We start from the raw sequence: 6,398 nt of genomic DNA on the forward strand, positions 1-6,398 counted from the left end.
AGATTAGGATTGGTTTGGTGTGAGGTTGAGTTAGCCTCGATCTAGAGTTGGGTTTGTCCAGGGTTAAAGTAAGGTTAGGGTAAATCTAGGGTTAGCCTTGTGCTAGGGTTAGGGTTGGTCTAGGATTAACTTTGGGCTAAGTTTAGCCTTGGGCTAGGGTTTGGGTTTGTTTAGGTTTGGTTTATAATAGTGTTTTCAACACAGAAGTGGAAAAAACTGCAACACGGCTATGCTTGATACACAGCACCACATACACTACCATATCAGCATAACTGCTGCGCTGAGAATAAACCACCACTCTCATAATATCTGGGCATTTGGGGGTCATGTGCTGGAAAATGGATGAAGGATATTTTACTAAAATAAGAGCCAACTTACTGTCAAAAACTAGGTTGGAACATTTTGACAGAAGCCTTTTGAAAAAAAAAAAAAAAATCCTCCAGCCTTGGCAATCTCCCCATGTCTTACCACGTCAGAACAATAGAAGTAATCACTGTCAAGTCTGCTGCTTTGGAGAATTTTCTGCGCCTTCAGCTTTAATGTGATGCATTTCAAAGAGCAAATGGCATCTGCCTCACCCCCAACAGCTGTCATCAGCTTCATCCAGAGGTCAGAAGTCAACAGCAGTGGAGAAAACAGTCCACATAAAAATGCCATCACCTCCGTGACTGGAAAACCTAGACAAGTACGAGTCACTCTGTGGTCAGACAAATCTGACGTGGCATTCCACAACTGAAATGTATGGAGATAAAGATGTTCGAAGTCATGGAAAGATACAGTATGTTTGGTATGTCTTTATGTCCAAGACTCACCCTTGCTACTCAGTGAGTAATTTCACCTGGATACTGTAGAGTTGCACCTAAGAGCTGCTGCTGTAGTCATAATCCCATTCCTCTGGACTCTGATTGACAGTCTACTCCTACTGAACTCCTACTGAAGGATCCCATTCGAATCTGATTCCAAGGTTCGAGCTTTCTTCCTCATGTGTTCTCAGGGAGTTTTTCCTTGCCACTGTCACCTCTGGTTGCTCGTTTCGTTTGGAATCGAAATTACCAACACTGGATTGAAAGCCTGCTTTCTGTAATGGAAGGAGAGGAGCCATCAGAGCGCGCTGCCATTTTGAGTTTCCTGAATGGCCTATGCATTAAGCAAAAAAAAAAAAAAAACGGACCTTTTCGGGTTGATCCATTTGGGGATCTTCTAATGACGTCATGGGCCCACACTCTAATCTGTCGTTTTCATTTAGTCTTTAGGGTTTGATGTATTATGTTTATAAAAAATCTGACTCATGTACTAAAGAGGCAAGTAGTCAAAAAAAAATAATGTGCATTACAGGATCTGAGACAAAGCCCAAGATATATATGGAAATGTTCAAAATATACACTAAAAGTGTTAATCATAGTGACAGAAAACTACATATTTTTAATATATATATACAAAAACAGAGAATGATGCAGTTAATCCATTCCAAAGATACATTTTTTTCATTTGAAATATACATTATATATATATATATATATATATATATATACTATGTTAAAGAACGATATGAAAGACATGTTCAAAAGATGAATTCAAAGTAATGCAAAGGTTCTTTAAAATCAACAAAATTAAAAATTACAAGCTTTAATTTTCAGCATAGAGAAAGAAAAATAGAAATTACATTTAAAAAACAAAAAGGCTGGTAGCCTGTAGGTCTACTGAAAGATGCTGTTGAGTGATGACAGCGCACATATGGGTGGAAATGTGAGACAGGAAGAAGCACTGACAGACAGGAAGACAAAAGGACAGAGAGGGTGAGAGCGAGAGAGAGAGAGAGAGAGAGTGTGTGTGTGTGTGTGTGTGTGTGTTTTGTAGCAAAGCAACAAGAAAGGGTAAAAAAGGGAAAAGGAGAGGAAACACAAAGATAGGACAACATAAAAGGTTTCAGGGGAGGATGGAAAAACAGGTGAACACGCACACACACACACACACACACACAGAGACACACACACACACCTTTCCTTTACTTTGATCATTATCAAAGCATCAGCGGCAGCCTCGTCGGCCAAATATAACAGTTTCTGCTCTTATTTTGCTTCACCACAAAAAAGGTTTAATTCTGACAATTTATTTCACTCCAAGATGTCTTCATTGGCCTAAAAAATGACAATAATACAAAAGAAATCGGGTGTAACAGCAATCAGAGTGTGTTTTATGTTGTGTGAACATCTTGCCATTCGGTTTTTCATTTATTACAATTTTAAAAATCGATTTTGTGTCACACTGTCAAGCACAGACTGTCGTAACAGTAGAAATGAAGTAAAAAAGGAAAAAAAAAAAGTATGCTGTTATATAGTTACATATTGACCTTCACTGTTTATATAGTATTTACAATCTAAAATTAATTTTCAACAGAAATCCATCTTTGGAAAATTTCCCCTTGTGCGTCTGCCGTTACAAACGAACGCTCGCATAAACACATTTTTGAAAACGTGTGATGTTTTCTGTGAGGAGATGTTTATTTCGCATTTTTGGAAGGAGTCTCCAGTGTCAGCGCTTTGTAACAGATGAAGGTAAAGCTTTCACTTTTATGACACGGGAAAGACTTCAGGATTGAGGACGTTAGAGTTTTCTGGTGACATCACAAGCTGTTTTTTTTTTCTTATTAACTTCAGGAGAAAAAAGAAAAGAGAGAGGCTGGTGAATGAACGACGTAAGTGATAACAGGAACTAACTTGTTTCACAAACAGTGGGTCTCAAACATGACCCCTTTAACTGTAAAATAAATTTCATGGACCTCCTCTTTATGTAGGATTTCACGAACATTATTAAAAAAATTTTAAATAATATTTTAAAGCCTTCTATACCTGAACTTTCCACTGATAGAAAACATTAGGGCTGAGTTTAGGTTGGTGCTTGGACCCCTAAATATAAAAACCTTGAAAATATGGGTTGTAATTTCCACCATACAAACAAACAAACAAACAAACAAACAAAATAAATTAAATAATTAATCAAATAGCTGTGCTTGTATGTAGACAACAAAGATGTAACTACAAACCAACGAAAATGACACTATATAATTATTTAATTAATAAAAGAACTGCAACTGTTAGTAAATTGCTGTAGTATAAATGGACTAAAATGCTTGCTGTAATTGTAAATAATAAACTTTGGGCTGCTCTCAGTAATCAATTTTTTATTTTCCTATAACAATTTCCTACTGTGATGTAGAACTTTACCATGGCATGTACAGTTTATATAAATATGAAAACTGGCAGCATTAGTGTCATATCTTAGCTGTGATTTGTTTTTTTATCAGAATCTCAGTTAACGTCGTTATGGCAACTCAGACCGTAAGTAACTTCTCACCATCCTTAAAACTTCACTTAGAGCTAATTTAGACTCGTGTGCTATATACAGTATGTGTGTTTGTTGCCATTCGGGGGTCGAGTTTCATCACAGCACAAAGATCATCGTTAAATGGTAGAGTGAGCATCACATTGAGCTCTCTCTCTCTCTCTCTCTCTCTCTCTCTCTCCCCCTCAGTTAAGATGATCTTAACTGAAACTCAACCCTGGTTTATTAGAGATACTACAGTACATGTGATACAAGCGACAACAAATCAAATCATCGAAACAAGCAAAGAAAGTGAAAAATTCGTTTTTTTACACCAAGTTTACAGTCAAACAAATAACGAATCAGTCAGTCAGTTGTTCTGTAAGGCCTGTATACACAGAGAGAGTTATAAGACTTTAAGATTAATTCCATGATTAAACCATCTCAGGCAACAATATCTCATATTTAACAAGCTTTCTTTGCTGAAAATGGCGACATCTTGCTCTTAAATGAGTAACAAGGTTGCGTTTTTTTAAGCATAGAATTAACAATAGTCATGAGGATGCTAAGAACTTTCCAAACATTTACTGAACTTACCTTCAAACTATAATTAAAAAAAAAAAAGTGACAAGGTTGTAGTAGTAATGTGACCTCAATCAATCAATCAATCAATCCATCAATATCCCAGTATTACTGAAAATAAAGAAAAAAGAATGACAGTACTTTTCTTCTTCACATGATCTTTAGGAAATTATTTCATAGGGGTGAATATATTCAAGTAACAGGATTGAGTAATTTACGCACATCATCCCTAACCTATAAGCGACGATTCGTTGAAATGCTAAATTGCTAAATGGATGTAAAATGAATATGACATTTGAAGTATTTTAATGATTGTATTTCAAGGTCGGGTGTAGTTATAGTGAGCCAGGACGGACAAAAATGTCTTCAGCCTTTACTTTATATAAATATTTGTAAGTGTAACAGCAGTGGGAGACAAATGGCGCCCCAATCATGGAATCACCCAAAAAGTCACGCTGCTTGAAAGAATCCTTGTGTACACGATGAACATCTCCGGCCCAAATGTTCCTGAAAGCCTGCCGGGTTTTCCATTTCACACGCTGAAAAATAAACCTATATGGTTTTTACTCCCCGAGCCAGCGATGTGTGAAATACATTAGAAGCTTTAATGTAGGGAGGATGGGAAACATGTCCTGTGCATGGACAAACGAGAGCATTTTGCTTATAGACACGAGGACAGCACGTCCCGCTGGCTAGAGCCTTGTGCTAAAGGGATAAAGGGACATGTGGGAGTGTTTGCGAACGCATTAAGAGACGCCCTTGGGCACGTTTAATGCGGTGGCTGTACAGCTGATGGGAACAGGCTGTGTGGACACAGGTGCTAAGGCTAATGGACTCTACTGTAGCTCCAAATCTGCGCGTATTGCCTTAAATCCACTATAGTCACCTTCAAGCAATAAAGAAATGGCCGAGCAAATTCATTTACGGATTCTTACAGGTCTTATAACTGATGGAGGAGGAGGAGGAGGAGGAGGAGTGGAGGAGCAAATGACAAAAGTGTTAAATTATTTTGTTCGATAAATGACTTTTTAACTCTTTTAAAAGAGATTGATGTTTAGCAAACCAGTGTTAGTTTTTTTTTTTTTGTTTTGTTTTTTTAATACTCTGGTATTTGTGTCCTTTAAATAAACACCTAATAAACTACATTACTTAATAATAATTATTATTAGTAGTAGTTGTTGTTGTTGGTAGTGGTGGTGACAACGAGAGCAACATTATTAAATTATTGTTGCTGTTGTTTTTGCTGTTATTATTATTGTTAGTGGTGTTAATGACAACAACATTATTACTGTTGTTACTAATGGCTGTTGTGGTAGTGTTTAGAAGACGACAATAACATTATTATTATTGGTTGGTGGTGTTGACGATGACAATAACATTATTATTGTTTCTGCTGCTGTAGTTTTTATTATGATTATTGTTGTTGTTTTTGCTGCTGCTACTACTGTTGTTATTGTTGTTGGTGGTGATGACAACGAAAGCAACATTATTATTATTGTTGTTGTTGCTGTTATTATTGTTAGTGGTGTTAATGACAACAACATTATTATACAGGTAGTTGATACTGCTGCGGTTGTTGTATTGTTGTTGTTGCTGTTGTTGTGGTAGTGTTTAGAAGACGACAACATTATTATTGTGGTTGGTGTTGCTGGTGTTGCTGGTGTTGACGATGACAATAATATTATTATTATTGTTCGTAGTGGTGATGTTGATGATGACCACATTATTATTGTTCCTGCAGCTTTTGGGTTATTATTATTATTATTATTATTATTATTATTATTATTGTTGTTGTTGTTGTTGTTGTTGCTGCTGGTACTGTTGTTGTTACTGGAGGTTGTGGTGGTGGTTTTGATGACAACAACATTATTATGGTTGCTCCTGCTGTTTTTCTTCTTCTTCTTCTTCTTCTTCTTATTATTATTATTATTATTTGTAGTGAAAGGAAGCCATTTTGAAATTGGCAGTTGTGCTGTTTTCTGACAGTTTTGTCCAACATGGAAAAATCTTCAGGACAGAAGCAGTTATGCTTTCTGATTTCTCGGTAACATGACTTCTATAACATAAGTGATAACAGGATCTATCATTCGTGGACATCCCTCAACATTAAATTTAACTATAAATTGATAAAAAAAAGTATGTGGTGCTGTTTAATAAATATCCTTTATAACTGTTGGCAAATTTCTGTGGAATAAGAGGAATAAAACTTTAGGAAGGTGTTATTATACTCTATGTTATTGAAAAATAATCAGTGTAACAGCACACCTCGTCGTGTTTTATTCTTTATTTACGGTTCACTCTGAAGTTATCACCACCAATTTTTTTTGCATGCAGTTGAAAACATTGTGATTTGCTTTGTTCCAGTTTATTTTCTGTCAGCGTACGGGTTATTAATGATCACAGAAAGAAGTTTTTGCAGTGTAGGAGCTTAGAGAAGGAGGTTTCATTTCCCCCTCACTGAACTTTCCCTAGCACAGTTGAATAACTACCTTCTC

The sequence above is a fragment of the Pangasianodon hypophthalmus genome, chromosome 4 (assembly GCF_027358585.1).
Source record: "Pangasianodon hypophthalmus isolate fPanHyp1 chromosome 4, fPanHyp1.pri, whole genome shotgun sequence".
Taxonomy (NCBI): Eukaryota; Metazoa; Chordata; class Actinopteri; order Siluriformes; family Pangasiidae; genus Pangasianodon; species Pangasianodon hypophthalmus.